This window comes from Schistocerca serialis, chromosome 3, assembly GCF_023864345.2.
Source record: "Schistocerca serialis cubense isolate TAMUIC-IGC-003099 chromosome 3, iqSchSeri2.2, whole genome shotgun sequence".
Classification (NCBI taxonomy): Eukaryota; Metazoa; Arthropoda; class Insecta; order Orthoptera; family Acrididae; genus Schistocerca; species Schistocerca serialis.
Window position 1 is genome coordinate 628,856,573 of NC_064640.1, and position 19,495 is coordinate 628,876,067.

The following is a 19,495-nucleotide window of genomic DNA, read 5'->3' on the forward strand; positions in this document are numbered from 1 at the left end:
TATATTCTGTACACTGCCTTGAATCCCCTAAATTGTTTAAATGAACACTATTTCACACATTGTTTAAATTCTTTAAACAATATTCCATACACTACAATCGAATTCCCTCCAAATGACCGATCAACTGAGTCTTTTTCCCGTCAGTTTCCGGGAAAGAGGTTGCGAGAGGAGGGGATTTACCACATGGGGAGTGGTTAATTAATGAATCAATTTAATTGAATAGTCAATCAAATTGATAAGAGTGTGAGGGGCTATCCAATAACTCAGAGCTGAAAGTGTACCTGTAGCAGCGAGGGTCAAAGGAGAACAATAGGATTGCACCTGAGTGCATCCCTCCATCTGATGTAGGCAACCCACACTAACAAAATGTGCTGGTGCTGCCAGTGTTCCACTACTTTCATGATGGTGCCTCAGAGTACAATACATAGGCGTTTTGTGACAAGTGTATGTTTTAAACAATGTAGCATTCCTTTCATTCTCCAACATTGGGCACATATTCCACAAATGCAGCTTCACTCAAATCCACAGTGCAGTACAGAGTCCGAGGACTTTATATACAGATGCATAGCTGACTCTGGGAACTGCTGGAGAGGAATCTACATGACACTATGATGTTACCAATCCAGATCTGTGATTATACAGACAGCATAGTTTAATGTCCAAGCTCATGAAAAACTGTTGTGGCTTCATGAAATCTTCAACAGTGCATTAATTCGACATCTTGAAGAATACAAGTGCTCACTAATTGGAAGACCCAAGAAAATGAACGGTGATGACAACATAGGTTAGATGTCTGGAAGATTAGACACCACGTGGAATCCTCAGCTGTGATACGTATTATGTAAAATAAAGATGGTTGGGGCAGAAAGGAAAGGAAAGACAATGAAGTAATGACATCAGTTGCATCGGGACTTTATACGGAGTGAGTGCCAGACCTGAACTCGAACTCAGGATCTCTTGCTATGTGGGCAGTTGCGTTAGCCACTGCAACATAGTGGTTTCTGTAAATGCATGTACAATCTCGTCACGCTGCCCGGCTGACGTCTGTTCCCACCAAGCGCTGCCTATCTGGAGTCCTCATCCATGTCTTTCACGCTCCTTAATTTTAAATTCCAGCTGAACGTCGAACGTAAATTTGTCTTACTTTTGAATGCATTATGGGAACAGCAGTGATCAATGTCTTATAAATAATTACTATTAAAAACAGTCTTGATCACGATTTATTTAACAAGGTGACCGGTTTCGACCAATACTGTGGTCATCTTCAGACCTATAAGTTGTATACAAAGCTCTAATTAGAGGGCTACATACATTAAACAAAATACATAAAGTTATAAAGCTATAAAACGTTGAATTACCATTGAGTAGGAACCTCTTTCTGTTGGAGAATCACTACTGGAGAAACCAGTGCACGTCTTACTATATATAATGGAGGCTCCACCCACTTCTGACTGCATGATGTCATTATTAACCAATGAGTAATAAGTCGAATTACAATTTAAAATTTCGTAATTAAAAGAATATTGTCAAGAATTAAAAATAAATACACACTAAACTTAGCTTATTAAAGAGCTATTGTCAATTAAGAAGCGTTAAAATATTTAAATATGTAGTAAAATGAACTTCGGTTTGGCAGTACATGGGTTGCCCTCTCAAGGCCTGTCAGCGAACCATTTGGAACCACTGGTTGCTATGGTGAAGTTAGACGCCTTTGCAAAGATGAAGCAGCAGGCTTTTTTCACTGAAGTTGTTGTAAAGTCGATAGTCGAACTAGTGGTTGCCATGGTGAGAACAAACGCCAGTGCAAAGATGTGGCAGCAGGCTTCTTTCCAACGAAGTTGTTGCGAAGTAGAATGGCAAGGACTGTGGCGTCAGACGATGTATTATTGAGCAGCAACTTGTCTTTATTGAAACGAAAAGAGTAAGCTACAATAATCTGTAGCTGACATGTATACTACACGCTGCCCAAATACGATATGAAGTAGTTATCCGTATATATGAAATATTATCTATGAAGTTGATATGTAGATTACATGAGCCTTTTTTTCATTTAAGGCATTGCTATTCCTCAAGTTATATGCCAGTCATATAAGCAAATAAAAATGAAAGAATTTAAAAATTATAAAATTATAAGCCAGTGTCAAAAATAAAACGATGTGAATTAGCAATATGCAGTCTAAAAGCATAAAACCAAAAATTCTAAAACAGATAGTCAATCATAAAATAATGTTTGGTAAAAACAATTACAATGTAAAGATAAAATATTTGCTAAAAGTCTTTATAATTAAAAATATATATATAATTTCCTTTTTTAACCTTTTAAAACAAAGGACAGAAGAGTAAACATTCTAAAGCAGATCATCGAAAAGCTCAAAGAAATGTTTGTCTTTGAACTGAAGTTGTTCGTTTAAAACAGATAATGGATTACTTTTGTGAAGTGAAAAATTTTTGAGGAATAGCATTGCCTTAAATGAAAAAAAGGCTCATGTAATCTACATATCAACCTCGTAGATAATATTTCACATATACGGATAACTGCTTCATATCGTATTTGGGCAGCATGTAGTATACATGTCAGCTACAGATTATTGTAGCTTACTCTTTTCGTTTCAATAAAGACAAGTTGCTGCTCAATAATACATCGTCTGACGCCACAGTCTTTGCCATTCTACTTCGCAACAACTTCGTTGGAAAGAAGCCTGCTGCCACATCTTTGCACTGGCGTTTGTCCTCACCATGGCAACCACTAGTTCGACTATCGACTTTACAACAACTTCAGTGAAAAAAGCCTGCTGCTTCATCTTTGCAACGGCGTCTAACTTCACCATAGCAACCAGTGGTTCCAAATAGTTCGCTGACAGGCCTTGAGAGGGCAACCCATGTACTGCCAAACCGAAGTTCATTTTACTACATATTTAAATATTTTAACGCTTCTTAATTGACAATAGCTGTTTAATAAGATAAGTTTAATGTGTATTTATTTCTAATTCTTGACAATATTCTTTTAATTACGAAATTTTAAATTGTAATTCGACTTATTACTCATTGGTTAATAATGACATCATGCAGTCAGAAGTGGGTGGAGCCTCCATTTTATATAGTAAGACGTGCACTGGTTTCTCCAGTAGTGATTCTCCAACAGAAAGAGGTTCCTACTCAATGGTAATTCAACGTTTTATAGCTTTATAATTTTATGTATTTTGTTTAATGTATGTAGCCCTCTAATTAGAGCTTTGTATACAACTTATAGGTCTGAAGATGACCACAGTAGTGGTCGAAACCGGTCACCTTGTTAAATAAATCGTGATCAAGACTGTTTTTAATAGTAATTATGTAAATTTGTCTCTTCACTAAAAGTTGTACATTCATTGCCCAGCAAAGCAAATAAATTATACGAATGCGTGGTGTCTGCTCTGTCGGACATACCAGTTTTATATACCATAGTATCATTCAAAGACGCCTCTTCTCCAGCTTCAAATGTCCTGCAAGATGTCTCACTGTGAATTAATTGTCACATGTTGCATTTCATCCTCTCGAAACGTAATTTTGCGTGAAACATGTGACAACGTTTTCGGCAATAGGTATGTTACTGGTTCTTTCACTTCTTTTAGCGAAGTAAGGAAACGCATTCACCACAAAACTTCATACCAAATTTATTATGTTTGTATATGGTGGCAGCGATCTTTGTGTGGTTAGAGTTGCTCATCTACAGCTGTAAGTCCATCTGGTTACTAGTTACGGATACAGTTGCCTATAAATGGATTCCAGGCTGGGCAGCTGCTGTGAAGCTATTGGTCTTGGGTCATTTGGTACGAGTGTGCCTGACATCAAGTCTTAAAATTCGCGTGACGTCTTAAAACTTATTTCTTCCTACAGTACGAGAAACAAATGAAGGTCCCACACTTGAGGTCACAAAAGTTTCAGTGGGAAGTTGATTCCTTCACACATTCCACATACATGTAATTATTGCTATGGCAGCCTCAAGATGGGCAATATGAAGTACTCATGCGACATCCTGGAGAACGTCTGGGGCTCTAACTTCTGTAAAAGTTTTTATGTTTAATAGAATATTACTGTCCATCAACACTCAGCGTGCACTCGAGCAACTCTTTCTGACTGTAAGTTTCTTAACATTGCATTTTGGCCCGATAATTTCCTCCAGCACGTTGTGATATCCTAATCTTCAGTGCAATTCGAGTCAACACTTTTTCATCGGCTTCAGTCTCTTCACGTCCAGCTCCTGGGTGCTGAGATGGATGTGACTCTGGCACTTTTCTTTCTTGGATGTGGGTAGGAATTGGAATGAACCTGTGGGCAATAGGTTGTTTTAATGTAGTTTTATAGATTCCGAATACGCCTCTTCAGACTCACATGATTAGATTTATTCTGTTTGATGAGGCAGATATTCTGTGCCATGTTTAACATCCTGGTCATGTTTATCATCAAACTCATCACATTCTAAAATATCTCCTCCTTCAGAACTTTCTTCTGCTAAACTGTTCAAGTATTTCAGTAATTCTCCATCCGAGTGCAAACACCTACGCGCAGCAATAATGAGGAGCGCTAAGCTTCTACAGAGCACAACAACGGACTGACGGAGAACAGCAACTTTTCCGTAAATAAACTAAAATGGAAAGGAAGAGGGGAAACCAGACCATAACAATGAAACAACATCAGCTAAAGGGGTGTAAGACTCTCGTGTTGCTCTTTAAGAGTCGTGAAACGTAAAAAATATCTCACCCGTTATAATGATCGCCTGCGGTCCTTCAAGGTAAAATGTTTATTATTTTCCCAGTTTTGGTTACAGATGGTTGTATTTTACAGAAATTATAAACCACCAAAGTACGCTATTTATTAAATGTTAAACAACGCTCACCGATCGCACTGACTGGGTTCTTCCTGTGTTGATTTGTGTTAACATATGAGAATCAATTTCTTAAGGATGTTACAGCATAGCACTAAACACATCACAAAGTTTAGTTCTCTTGCCGCACGCAAGGTTTCCCAATATTGATGACTAATTCCACAGCATTGGGTAGATGTGTGGAAGACAACGTTGCAAGAATTTATCTAAAAATTTAACGCGTTTAGGAAATCTTGGAAAACAAATGTGCAAGTCCATTAAGCGAACTAAAAAAAATTGACAGTCCGTTGTTTGGCTGGTGCTTTGAGACAAATGGTTGAAATGGCTCTGAGGACTATGGGACTTAACTTCTAAGGTCATCAGTCCCCTAGAAGTTAGAACTACTTAAACCTAACTAACCTAAGGACATCACACACATCCATGCCCGAGGCAGGATTCGAACCTGCGACCGTAGCGGTCGCGCGGTTCCAGCATGTAGCGCCTAGAACCGCTCGGCCGCTTTGAGACAAAACGACGTTTAGTACATGGGCATAACAGTAAGCAAGTATTGCTTCAGGATGTGTTACTTTAATGCTTGAACCAATTCAAATTTGCCGCCATAGTAGCAGTACCGTCAAACGTATGTGGATTCAGTTTCTTATTACATTTGTATTCTGATAAGACGTGCAGGATAAGCTTCTGCAATGGCTTACGCGAATTTGTCACTACTTATATCACAGAAACCCATGATCCTTTGTCTCTCATTTACATGCTTCAAGCCGGCCGAAGTGGCCGTGCGGTTAAAGGCGCTGCAGTCTGGAACCGCAAGACCGCTACGGTCGCAGGTTCGAATCCTGCCTCGGGCATGGATGTTTGTGATGTCCTTAGGTTAGTTAGGTTTAACTAGTTCTAAGTTCTAGGGGACTAATGACCTCAGCAGTTGAGTCCCATAGTGCTCAGAGCCATTTGAACCATTTTTGAACATACTTCAAACACAACAGAAAACTGTGATTTATTTGCCACATCTGAAGTTCCGTCAACTGTTGCGACTGCATAAGGAACATCGACAATTTTCCACTTTATAGATGATCAAACAGTCGAAAATACGGTTTCTATTACGTCATTTTGGGTTAGAGTAGAAATTTCTTTAAACACAGAAGTTTCTATGTGCTCCTGTGAAAGAGGCTCAGACTCTGCAGTGTACTTTAGCAGTTTCACATAATTGCCCTGCTTATGAGAATTTCTTGTTTCATCGTGTACTTCAGAAAACGTAACCCAGAATAGACGTTGCATTAATAAGCCTTATAGGAATGTCTCCTTCCGCATTACATTTGATGCGAGAGTAATTTTATTTTTAAGCTGGTTATCATGCGTAGTTTACATTCTATTTTTCCCAAAAGCATCTATAGCTACAAACGATGGTAGATGATTAACAGACATTCCGTGCCCGGCTATCGACATTACTAAATTTCCCAGTTTGGATCCAGCTAGTATTCCTGTCCCTTCCTAACAGCAGACAATAGCAGCAAAATACAGCATTTAGGTCACGGTTAGAGGCTAACTAGTCGCATTTGGTATACATACTACACAGAAAATGTCTAGTGAATTTACTGATCTTCAGAATAGCAAAAGAACATCTTTCCACGGGGTGGTCAGAAGGAGTCTAAATGGCTTGTAAATGTATTGCAGGGTATGTTGTTCTGAGAAATAATTCTTAAGAAAAAACATGAAACTTTGCATCCCTTCCGAGTTAATTAATATTTAAGTTAGATCATCAGGCTGTTATTTGGTCAAATTCAAGTGGCCTGCCAGATACAATTAGTGCCAGTTGCGCTCATACCATAGATAGATGATAACGCACGATTCCGTTCAGCCCTTGGCTCGGATTCAATCGCTACTAGAGTCCCATATCTAATTTTTGTATCGCTTTTTTGTTCGGCTTCAGATGAACACATGAGGAACACGTCTGGAGACACCGTCTCTGGCGTGCCGCTTGGATTTGCGCCCTCAAAGGCCTGATTGACAAACTTCAGCCCTAATTAACTCGGAAACGGCGCAACGCATCGAATTTTTTTCGTGACAGTTATTTCTCAGCACAACGTCTCCTGCAACACCCTTACTTGCTTTTCAGACTGTTTCTGCCCAACCTGTGTAGTTCAGCAGAGAAACAAAATTTTTCAGTCTTGGTCTCACATTATTATTTCTGTCTCTGATTACGTATTTCAGCTAACTGCCATATCAGATCAAATATTTTAGAACATCAATACAAAGCATATAGTCAAATAAGACCCACATGGGGTGTAGGTGCATTTGGACTTTTGAACCAAGTTCGGTAGTTCTAGTGTTGGCTGTCCATTTTTAATCATCTCCTCTGTTGTAAGAAAGAACGCACAGCAAACAGCTTGGACAGAATCACTTTTATAACACATGTAGACATAGATATAAGGTATATTAGGCCTATATTACTAGATACCATCTGGGTATTGGGACCTTGATACATTTTTACACTCATTTCAAAATGTTCAAATGGCTCTGAGCACTATGGGACTCAACTGCTGTGGTCATAAGTCCCCTAGAACTTAGAACTACTTAAACCTAACTAACCTAAGGACAGCACACAACACCCAGCCATCACGAGGCAGAGAAAAACCCTGACCCCGCCGGGAATCGAACCCGGGAACCCGGGCGTGGGAAGCGAGAACGCTACCGCACGACCACGAGATGCGGGCTACACTCATTTCGGAAACCCGTAAATTAAGCAAAAGAATACCCTACTATTACTGATACACACCGTTACTCTGTATTCTGTGCTCACCCGAAGCTGGCATCGGCTGTGGCAGAAAAATACGCATACTACCCGTGACCAACAGAGGTGCGCGTGCCAATATCTCGCTGCTCAGCTAAGTTACGTGTATTAGTTGTTTGAATTTCGAAGAAATGTACTGATTTTATGTAGATATTGTAGAATAACCATGTGAATATAATTGCATAATATATTTTTAGAGTCCTTCACATCCTTCTCCTGAAGAACGCCACTGATATACTTCAATCTCAGTATTTGATGTTTATAAAAAATTTTATATAAAAGGTGATTCCGTGGTGATGTTCCACAAAATGGTTCAAATGGCTCTGAACTCTATGGGTCTTAACATCTACGGTCATCAGCCCCCTAGAACTGAGAACTACTTAAATCCAACTAACCTAAGGACAGCACTCAACACCCAGTCATCACGAGGCAGAGAAAATCCCAGACCTCGCCGGGAACCGAACCCGGGAACACGGGTGTGGGAAGCGAGAACGCTACCACACGACCACGAGCTGCGGACGATGTTCCACACTTTCGTGAATGAGGGAGAAGGATAAATGTATCGATTTGAGATAAGGGACCCTGGTCCAGTAACGACAGATTCGATAGGTACAAGCGAAAATCGCTCTTATACCTCTGACAATGAACCTCTTCTATTGCAGGCTCCTTTGCTTTCCATTTTCTTGGAGGGGATATAGGGACAAAAAAACAAAATTTCAAGTAAAATGGCTCGAAGATGCGTAGCTTAAGAGCAGTCAGCATTTGTTAACTGGGAGAGATATACTTGGAAGTAGCAAAGATAAATAAGTGCTGATAGATCTTAATGTATGCACTTTAGATCCCTTTTTCACTAGAATTTTTTTTTTCGTTTTGGGCCATATAACTATTCCCAAAATATGGAAAGTAAATTGCTGTCAGTGGAGGAGGTCCATTATCAGAGGTGTCAGAACGATTTTCGCAGATATCTTTCGACTAGATCGTTTCCGGACCAGAGTCCCTAACTTCAAATTGAAACATTACCCTTCTCCATGATCCCTGAGAGGTTGTAACATCATGACAGATTCATCCTGTACGTTGTTGTGGTTTGGTCTTCTGTCCCGAAACTGGTTTGATGCAGCTCTCCAGGCTACTCTATCCTGTGCAAGCTCCCTGATCTCCCAGTACTTACTGCAACCTACATCCTTCTGAATCTGCTTAGTGTATTCATCTCTTGGTCTCCCTCTACGATTTTTACCCTCCACGCTGCCCTCCAATGCTAAATTTGTGATCCCTTGATGCCTCTGAACATGTCCTACCACCCGGTCCCTTCTTCTTGTCAAGTTGTGCCACAAACTCCTCTTCTCCCAAATTCTATTCAATACATCCTCATTAGTTATGTGATCTACCCATCTAAACTTCAGCATTCTTCTGTAGCACCACATTTCAAAAGCTTCTATTCTCTTCTTGTCCAAACTATTTATCGTCCATATTTCACTTCCATACATGGCTACACTCCATACAAATACTTTCAGAAATGACTCCCTGACACATCTATACTCGATGTTAACAAATTCCTCTTCTTCAGAAATGCTTTCCTTGCCATTGCCAGTCTACATTTTATATCCTCTCTTCTTCGACCATCCTCAGTTATTTTGCCCCCCAAATAGCAAAACTCCTTTACTACTTTAAGTGTCTCATTTCCTAATCTAATTCCCTCAGCATCACCCCACTTAATTCGACTTCATTCCATTATCCTCGTTTTGCTTTTGTTGATGTTCATCTTATAACCTCCTTTCAAGACACTGTCCATGCCGTTCAACTGCTCTTCCAAGTCCTTTGCTGTCTCTGACAGAATTACAATGTCATCGGCGAACCTCAAAGTTTTCATTTCTTCTCCATGGATTTTAATACCTACTCCTAATTTTTCTTTTGTTCCCTTTACGTTTGGTCAATATACATATTGAATATTGCCGGGGAGAGGCTACAACCCTGTCTCACTCCCTTCCCAAGAGCTGCTTCCCTTTCGTGCCCCTCGTCTCTTATAACTGCCGTCTGGTTTCTGTACATATTGTAAATAGCCTTTCGCTCTCTGTATTTTACCCCTGCCATCTTTAGAATTTCAAAGAGAGAATTACAGTCAATATTGTTAAAAGCTTTCTCTAAGTCTACAAATGCTAGAAACGTAGCGTTACCTTTCCTTAATCTATTTTCTAAGATAAGTCGTAGGGTAAGTATTGCCTCACGTGTTACAACATTTCTACGGAATCCAAACTATTTTCCGCGAGGTCGGCTTCTACCAGTTCATTCTGTATACACAATCTTTATTCCCTACAAAAAAAGTTATTGTGAAACTTTCTGAAAATTGTTCACTGTTGTGAATATGAATGAAAACCAAAGAATAGAAAAGAGTGCTGAAAGTTAATTGTTTATAAAGTTTTTGTATATACTGATATTAAAACTGTAGTACCGGCGTGTCTGTTTGTGTGTTTGAACATGCTTATCTTCGATACTACGTGACGAATTTTCAAGGGATTTTCACAGGTGGTTTCAGCATAGCTTGTGAAAACGTATCAGCTTAATTTCATTATAATCGGGTAATGTGAAAAATATATTAATTTAAATTTTTACTAGAATCGTCGTGTCTGTCCGTTTGTCTGTTTAAAGACACTTATCTCCGAATTCGCTATACGAATTTCCGGCCTGTTGATCTGGCAGTTAGACATGTGCATGGAAACTCGATCTGACCTCGTATTCTTCATTCTTGTGTTTTAACCTAGGCTATGCCTCACAACCATGTGAGGAATCGCAAAAACCGACGCATGATTCGAACTGCACGTTAAACTGTAAGCCTTTTTTCCCCAGTTGGATAACTGGGGTAATTTAGTGTCACCCAAGTCGGCGAAGCGGCATCCGATTGAAAGACTTGCACCAGGTCATTCAGCCACACGAAATTATTATTGTCGTCACTACCAAACGATTTTTCATGGGGTTTTCACAGGTAACTTGAGCGTTGCTTCAAACGACATATCAAAATCAAAATGTGAACAAGAAAAAAACGTGTCGTAATTTAAAGTTTTACGTAAAATCGTCTGTTCTGCTTAGTAGTTCGAAACTTTAGTCATCACGGCATAGTACACGAAAGAACCAATAGATGACGATGTTAGTTTCATAGTACACCAAATAATAGACGGCGCTGCTACGTTTTTTTAGCTGGGCAGCAGACATATTTTCGGAAGTCTACGTCAGTGGCAGAATTAAGCACTAAAATTTTATCGTTCCTATTACAAACTAACATTTAATATTCTTGGCTAGGATATATACATTCACTGATTTCGCTCTGTGTGCCAAAAACTCAAAGACAATCTTTGCTTCTTTCGACAGGTTTTATTTAGTCTACTTTGTGATTTGGCTGCCTACTCATTATTTTTCTATTTCGTTTTGTTTAGAAATAAAAGTACCTAGAAAATGAGCGATAAGTCTGTCTGAATAGACCTGATTGACTAAAATAGTGAGGACTTTGCGGTCTCAGGAATCTAGTGAAGTTCATGATGTGAGACTTGCTGCAGCTCAACATCAGGCATTAGCCTGCTTTTTGGAAACTCCCTGTGACAGCACAGCGCGACAGTTGTGTCATTTATAATCTCACTCTTGAGAGAACCCCTCATTGACAGAGGCTTACAGTTATTTCTGTCCGATGTGACATCACAGAAGAAGAATTTTCGACGTTAAGTGTGGCATGCGAGAGAGTTACTATAACCCAAATCTTACTTATTCTTAACGATCTACCATTTGGCTTTAATTGTGCACTACTTTTGATTAGGTCAGCTTTATGAGGTAGTCTCCCAAGTTAATGAAGCAAACTAGCTCTTCAGTGTTGTATACAAAGAAGCTTTACAAGTAAAAGCAAAATTACATAGGTACTACGTGTCAGGTACAGATGTAAATAAATGCTCCAGAAGCAGTAGGTTTCTCAGATAGTTGTTAATAAAAACCATTGCTTGTTTGTTACATCACGCTGAAAAATAATGGCTTTGAATTTTCTCTCCTGTTCTCATGTCATGCATGTTTCTTGATCGACTCTCTAACTTCTCTGACGCGATCTGCAACCCTCTCCTGCTATAAGGATGCAAATTGTTGGGTGTAGCATGGTGGTATGTAACATCTACATCTACGTCGACGTGATTACTCTGTTATTCACAATAAAGTGCCTGGGAGAGGTTTCAGTGAACCTCCTTCATGCTGTCTCTCTAGCGTTCCACTCTCTAACGGCGCGCGGGAAAAACGAGCATTTAAATTTTTCTGTGCGAGCCCTGATTTCTCTTATTTTATCGTAATGATCATTTCTCCTTATGTAGGTGGGTGCCAACAGAATGTTTTCGCAATCGGAGGAGAAAACTGGTGATTGAAAGTTCATGAGAAGATTATGCCGCAACGAAAAACTCTTTTGTTTTAATGATTGCCACTCCAATTCACGTATCATGTCTGTGACATACAAAATGAGCTGCCCATCTTTGTACTTTTTCGATGTCATCTGTCAGTCCCACCTGATGCGCTTCCCACGCTGCACAGCAATACTCCAGAATAGGGCGGACATGCGTAGTGTAAGCAGTCTCTTTGGTAGACCTGTTGCACCTTCTAAGTGTTCTGCCAATGAATCGCAGTCTTTCGTTTGCTCTACCCACAATATCATCTATGTGATCGTTCCAATTTAGGTTATTTGTAATTGTAATCAATAAATATTTACTTCAATTTACAGTCCTCAGATTTGTGTGACTTATCGCGTAATCGAAATTTAGCTGATTTCTTTTAGTACTCATGTGAATAACTTCACACTTTTCCTTATTCAGGTTCAATTGCCACTTTTAGTACAATACAGATATCTTATCTAAATCATTTTGCAAGGCGTTTTGATCATCTGATGACTTTACAAGACGGTAAATGACAGCATCATCTGCCATCAATCTAAGACGGCTACTCAGATTGTCTCCTATGTTGTTAATACAGATCAGGAACAATAGAGGGCCTAGAACACTTCCTTGGGGAACGCCGGATATTACTTCTGTTTTACTCGATGACTTTCCGTTTATTACTACGGACTGTGTCATTTCTGACAGGAAATCACGAATCCAGTCGCACAACTGAGGCGATACTCCGTAGGCACGCAGTTTGGTTAGGAGACACTTGTGAGGAACGGTGTCGAAAGCCTTCTGGAAATCTAAAAATATGGAATTGATTTGACATCCCCTGTCTATAGCACTTATTACTTCATGAGTATAAAGAGCCATTTGTGTGTCACAAGAACGATATTTTCTGAATCCATGCTGACTATTAGACAGTAAATCGTCTTTTTTTTTTCGAGGTACTTCATAATGTTCCAATACAGTATATGTTTTAAAGCCCTACTGCAAATCGACGTTAGTGATATAGGCCCGTAAATCAGCGGACTACTCCCACTTCCCCTTTTGTGTATTGGTGTGACTTGAACAATTTTCCAGTCTTTAGGTACGGATCTTTCTGTGAGCGAGTGCTTGTATATAATTGCTAAATATGGAGCTATTTTATCAACATACTCTGAGAGGAACCTCACTGGTATACAATCTGGAACGGAGGCCTTGCTTTATTAAGTGATTTAAGCTGCTTTGTTACACCGAGGATATCTATTTCTATGTTTCTCATCTTGGCAGTTGTTCTTGATTGGATTTCAGGAATATTTCCTTCGTCTTCTTTGGTGAAGGAGTTTCGGAAAACCGTGTTTAATAACTCTGCTTTAGTGGCGCTGTCATCAGTGACTTCACCGTTGTTATCGCGCAGTGAAGGTATGGATGCTTTATGTATGACCAGAATCTCTTTGGGTTTTCTGCCAGATTTCGAGACAGAATTTCGTTGTGGAAATTATTAAAAGCTTTTCGCATTGAAGTATGCGCTATATTTCGAACTTCTGTAAAACTTTGCCAATCTTGGGGATTTTGCCTTCTTTTAAATTTGGCATCCTTTTTTCGTTGCTTCTACAACAACGATCTGACCCGTTTTGTGTACCATGGGGGATCAGTACCATCACTTATTAATTTATGTGGTATATATCTCTCAATTGCTGTTGATACTATCTGTTTGAAAACATTACACAACTTTTCTACACTTACATGATCAGATCGGAAGGAGTGAAGACTGTCTCTTAAAAAGGCGTTAAGAGCATTTTTATCAGCTTTTTTAAACAGATATACTTTGGGTTTCTTTTTGATGGTTGTAGGTGTTACGGCACTCAGCATAGCAGCAACTGCCTTGTAGTCACTAATCCCTGTATTCGTCACAACACTCACTATTTGTCCAGGATTATTTGTTGCTAAAAGGTCAAGTATGCTTTCGCAACCAATTACGCGTCGAGTGGGCTCATGAACTAATTATTCAAAATAATTTTCTGAGAAAGCATTCAGTACAATTTCGAATGATGTTTTATGCCTGACGCCGGCTTTAAACGTATAATTTTTCCAGCATATCAAGGGTAGATTGAAGTCACTACCGACTATAGTTGTATGAGCGCGGTACTTATTTGAAGTTACACTCAAGTTTTCTTTGAACTGTTCAGCAACTATGTCTTCTGAGTCGGGGGTCGGTAAAACGATCCAATTAATAGTTTAGTCCGATTGTCAGGTATAACCTCTACCCATACTGTTTCACATGAACTATCTACTTCAATTTCGCTACAAGGCAAACTACCTCTGACAGCAATAAATATTTCACCACCAACTGTATTTAATCTATCCTTTCTGAACACTGTTAGATCGTTGGAAAAATTTCGGCTGAACTTCTTCCCTGCTTTAGCCAGCTCTCTGTACCTACAACTATTTGAGCGTCAGTGCTTTCTATTAGGGCTTGGAGCTCTGGTTCTTTCCCAACACAGCTACGACAATTTACAACTACAGTACCAAACGTTTATACAAGTACCTTACTGTGTTTTACATGCCCACTTTTAGACGGACGCCCCTTCTGTGGTTCCCTGAGACCCTCTCTAAAAAACCGCCCAGTCCCTTCCACCAGCCTCCGCTACCCGTGTAGCCGCCTCCTGTGTGTAGTGGACTCCTGACCATAACTATGTCTGTACATAAGAAACAGTGCTGTAATCGATTTGGGAATTTCAAGAGTTCGTCCAGAGATGGAGCACCCTCTTCTTCAGCTTGGCAATGCCAGACCACTCACGAGTGCTGTGACACCTGCAACAATCCGACGCCTTAGGCTCACAATCATGGATCACCCTGCATACAATGCCGACTTGACCCCATTCAATTTCTATCGATTTCCCAAATTGAAGAACACGTTAAACAATTTCACTTCGATAGTAATCAAGTGGTGCAAGCAGAGGTAAAGTTGTGGCTCCCTCAACAAAGGCAAACATTCTATTAACAAACTGGTCTCTAGCTGGGGAAAATGTGGTAGTCTCCGGGGTGAATACGTTGAGAAATAAATATATAGACATGAAAAATAAACATATAGGATGTTAATAACGTTTGCTTTATTTAAAACGCTTAAAGAGTTGCCATATAAAAATTTGCGGGCATTACTTCTCTGTATGCTCTCGTATACAAGAAGCAGATCCCTTAACTGTTATGTATAAAAGACTAGACCCATGTAATTGCAGTGGTGAAAACAGAAAATCCTCAAGGAGGGACGCTAAAGATCTCTTGAGCTAACTTTACTGTTACCATAATAAAAAATAATGAAGTCAAATGCAAAGCTTAAGAAATATTTATTTAAACTGATTATACACATATACAAGACAATGCCATCATATGATATAAAAAGTTACAATTGTGGATCTCTTCCTTAAATGATGAATTCTGTGCGCCTATTCTTCCTGGCAGATTGGTTAATTACATCGTCAATAAGACAATTAATGTCAGGGGGCGACACGGGCGGCAATGTGGGCGGCCTCCCAAGGAGGGTTCGCGCCCAGTGTGCACCCCATATGTATCCACCACTCTGTAATTGTGCAACAGGAAGAGTTAGAATTAATTTTGTGTAACAAACTGTAAGTTTAGAAACGTGGAGACCTGCACTGAATGTCAGGTCGCTAATTACGTACAGTGTGTACATGCATCTGCACTGAACACATCTTTTCCTACAGGAATGCATGCATTTACAAGTAATTTTGGAGCAGACAGGTACGCTTATGGTGTTACGATTTATTTCATTTTCATTATATATTTATTTATTTTCAGTTACGTGTAGATTTTGTCCTATGCACAAAGATGTCAAGTTATCGATTTCCTGTCAATTTTAATACATATATTACGATTTTTTCCGTTTGCGGAGTTGGCGTTAGTCTTAGGTCAACAGGAGCATCATCCCAGTCTGCCATGTTGCCAAATGCTCTCAAAATGGCGGATCGTAGATGGTGGCGATAGATGTGGCACTGTCGCAATGACGTCATGATGGGAGCTCCAAATTTTGGCAGGAAAATATGTCAAATGGGCTACCTCCACTAATCTAACCCCCTCCCTCCCCCCCCCCCCCCACCTCCTAGGCCTTCCCAAAGCAAATGGCGAGAAAACGTCGTCAGGAAATTTTGGCGAGAAAAAGGTCAGACAGGCTATCTCCATTAACCTAAGTCATCCATCCAACACCTCTTCCTTGCAACTGGCTGGAAAAGACTCAGTCTCTGGTGGGCTGCTGATTAGGATGGATGTAAATCTTTATTTTGCATGTATTGTTTCTTTAAACAGTTTGAGTTGTCACAGGTAGTAGCTTCATCCAGCATATTCACCATGATCTTCAGAGTCCAACTGACCTAGTACACAATACCGCTTATAGACGTCGCTGCCGTCACTCCCATGATGTTATCCAAAATTGCGGTCTGGGGAAAAAATGGCGGGAAAAGGACTCAGTCAGTCTCCAGCTGCTGGAGAGGAAGGACTGTACTTCATTTAGTTTCGGTGGGAAGTTGGAGTAATTTATTTAGGGACGGATTTCATGTAGCTTATTTATCATGGTGAAACAAAATACTCGCTCTGATGTGCATGGGGTCACAACAAATAGCATACAGACCTGCAAACTACTCGTAAATTACCGAAATAATGAAGTACAATGACTTGCGGACATGCAGACAGCACGTAAATTATCAAAATAATGCATGTAAAACAATCTGCAAAGGCGCTCACTTACTATAAACTGTGGAAATAACGCACTGAACACGAACAGACATGTTCACAAAATAATGTAATACACTGACGTACAGACAACTTCACTACACGTAAAATTGTAAAATAATGCATGTATAATGCTCTGCAAAACTCTCACAACACTTAAACAGTCGAAGTAAGGCAGTGCACTAACACTCAATGCATGTAAAAACGCTTTCGAACTATTGTTCAAAAATTCGATCGCAACGTATCAGCAAACTGTTCAGTATAGAGGTCGAAGGCAGAAAGATGACTGGATGTATCGGGCGTGCACTGCGGTCCAGACTGTTCCGCATGTAAGACACTTCTGGCCGTGCATGTGTTTATCTGCTGGTCCAGCGCCGACCTAAGTGCCGAGCGCAAAGTTTGCCCAGCGAGCCACATGCGCAGGCACTACTGATAGCTTGTCGGTGTTGTGCTAATCATGTCTACGTAAATAACAGTAACGTCTCCCTCTGGACGCACTACAGAAATCTTTATTATTGCTTTCAGAAACTGTTTACGAAAATATCCCAGAGTAACACAAAATGCCTTCTTGATGACGATCCTACTGGGACTCCCCACCCATCACGTGTTACCCTTCCCGGAAATCGTAACGTCCGTCTTTAAATGTTTATCTGATAAACAGTACATGTTCGCCCTTGTTCTCACCGCTAAAAGAATTCATCATGTCTGTGCATGCTTGCGAATACACTGCTAATCATAAAAGCGTTCTTGTTGTTTGGAATGAGTGCACTGTCTAAACACCGAAGGGAAAATTGGAATAATTACAGCAACGGAATTCAAAGCACTATCTACAGAAGAGAAAAATTGCTGGAATTTTCTGTGACCTACAGTTCTTGGTCTAGAGATTTCCTAATATCACAATGGCAGATGAGGGGTAGCATAACACCAGAGATAGAAACTGCGCTTCAGCTGACCTTCAGACACTTGAAGAAAGATGACATCAAGTTACTCTCAGAACTTTCCAAAGATACCTTGGTCCCATCTTGTTCGAACCAGTGTATAGAGGCTCCCGTGCCCTAGCAAAAACGATGTCTTATGAATGAATGGAGCATAATGATTGACTCTTACTGAGTTTACCTGCCAAATTGCTACTACTGCCGGCGTGGGAACAATGTCAAAATGGTTCAAATGGCTCTGAGCACTATGGGACTTAACAGCTATGGTCATCAGTCCCCTAGAACTTAGAACTACTTAAACCTAACTAACCTAAGGACGTCACACAACACCCAGTCATCACGAGGCAGAGAAAATCCCTGACCCCGCCGGGAATCGAACCCGGGAACCCGGGCGTGGGAAGCGAGAACGCTACCGCACGACCACGAGCTGCGGACAAGGAACAGTGTCTGCATTTTTTCTGCATACAAGACTTTCAGGGGTAAAACAATTATACAAAGATAGCCATTTTTCACTGACAGTTAAACCCTGCGAAAGTGGTCTACAGACAGTATCGCTAATGCTATCCATGATAAAAACTAAACAAGTCTGATAAATAGAGTTATGGCGTTACCTCTGGGTGAAGTGGTTTGTCCACAAAAACATCTAGACACTGAATACAGACGGCGATCACCGGAGTGTGTATTAACAGACCGAAAGTGTGGTTACACGTTTATGACGGTGTGAGTTCGTAATAAAACACAGAATTTACGAAATAGTTTGGTTAAGGATCATGTTATGAAGCCAGTATTTGCCACTCCCACATGGCACCACAAGATATTTCTCCAATGTTTGTAACGCATTGTGTCTCAATGCCACGCTGCAGGTTCTCTAATACATCCAATCGGTTAATGTGATGGTTGATGGAGAATGAACACATACAGTAGATGGTGTGCTGATTGAGGTCATAAGAAATGTGCACAGCCTTTCCATATCTCTAGTGTTACGCTTTCCAGTAGAAATGCTTTTTGCGATTAGGACTCAAGTCTTTCCATTCAACCACATATCTGCGTTGGATCCTATGGAGAAGTCTTTTAGTGATTACAGCCACTAGTGAATCATATTCGCCGACCAGAGTGGCCGAGCGGTTCTAGGCGCTACAGTCTGGAACCGCGCGAACGCTACGGTCGCAGTTTCGAATCCTGCCTAGGGCATGGATGTGTGTGTTGTCCTTAGGTTAGTTAGGTTTAAGTAGTTCTAAGTTCTAGGGGACTGATAACCACAGTAGTTAAGTCTCATAGTGCTCAGAGCCATTTGAACCATTTTTTTGAATCATATTCGTGGCCCTCTCATATCCCAAAACGAGACATCTTTATGACCCTATCAGCTACAATAAAATTCCAATGTGGTTTCCTGATAGTCAAATAAATGGCTCTGAGCACTATGGGAATCAACATCTTAGGTCATCAGTCCCCTAGAACTTAAAACTACTTAAACCTAACTAACCTAAGGACATCACACACATCCATGCCCGAGGCAGGATTCGAACCGGCGACCGTAGCAGTCCCGTGGTTCCGGACTGCAGCGCCTAGAACCGCACGGCCACCGCATCCGGCTCTTGATAGTCCCTATGTGTCCTGCAGCTGCTCCTCAGACTCTGCTATGCCATCACTGCAGCTTTGCGCATGTGATCGTTTCAAATTCAGTGGGAACTGAGCACAAGTGAGAGAGAGAGCTACATCTGACACATACTGCAACCCATGTACAAACAGGCTTAGCTGAGTGCGACAGGACCATGTTTTGACCATTCGATGG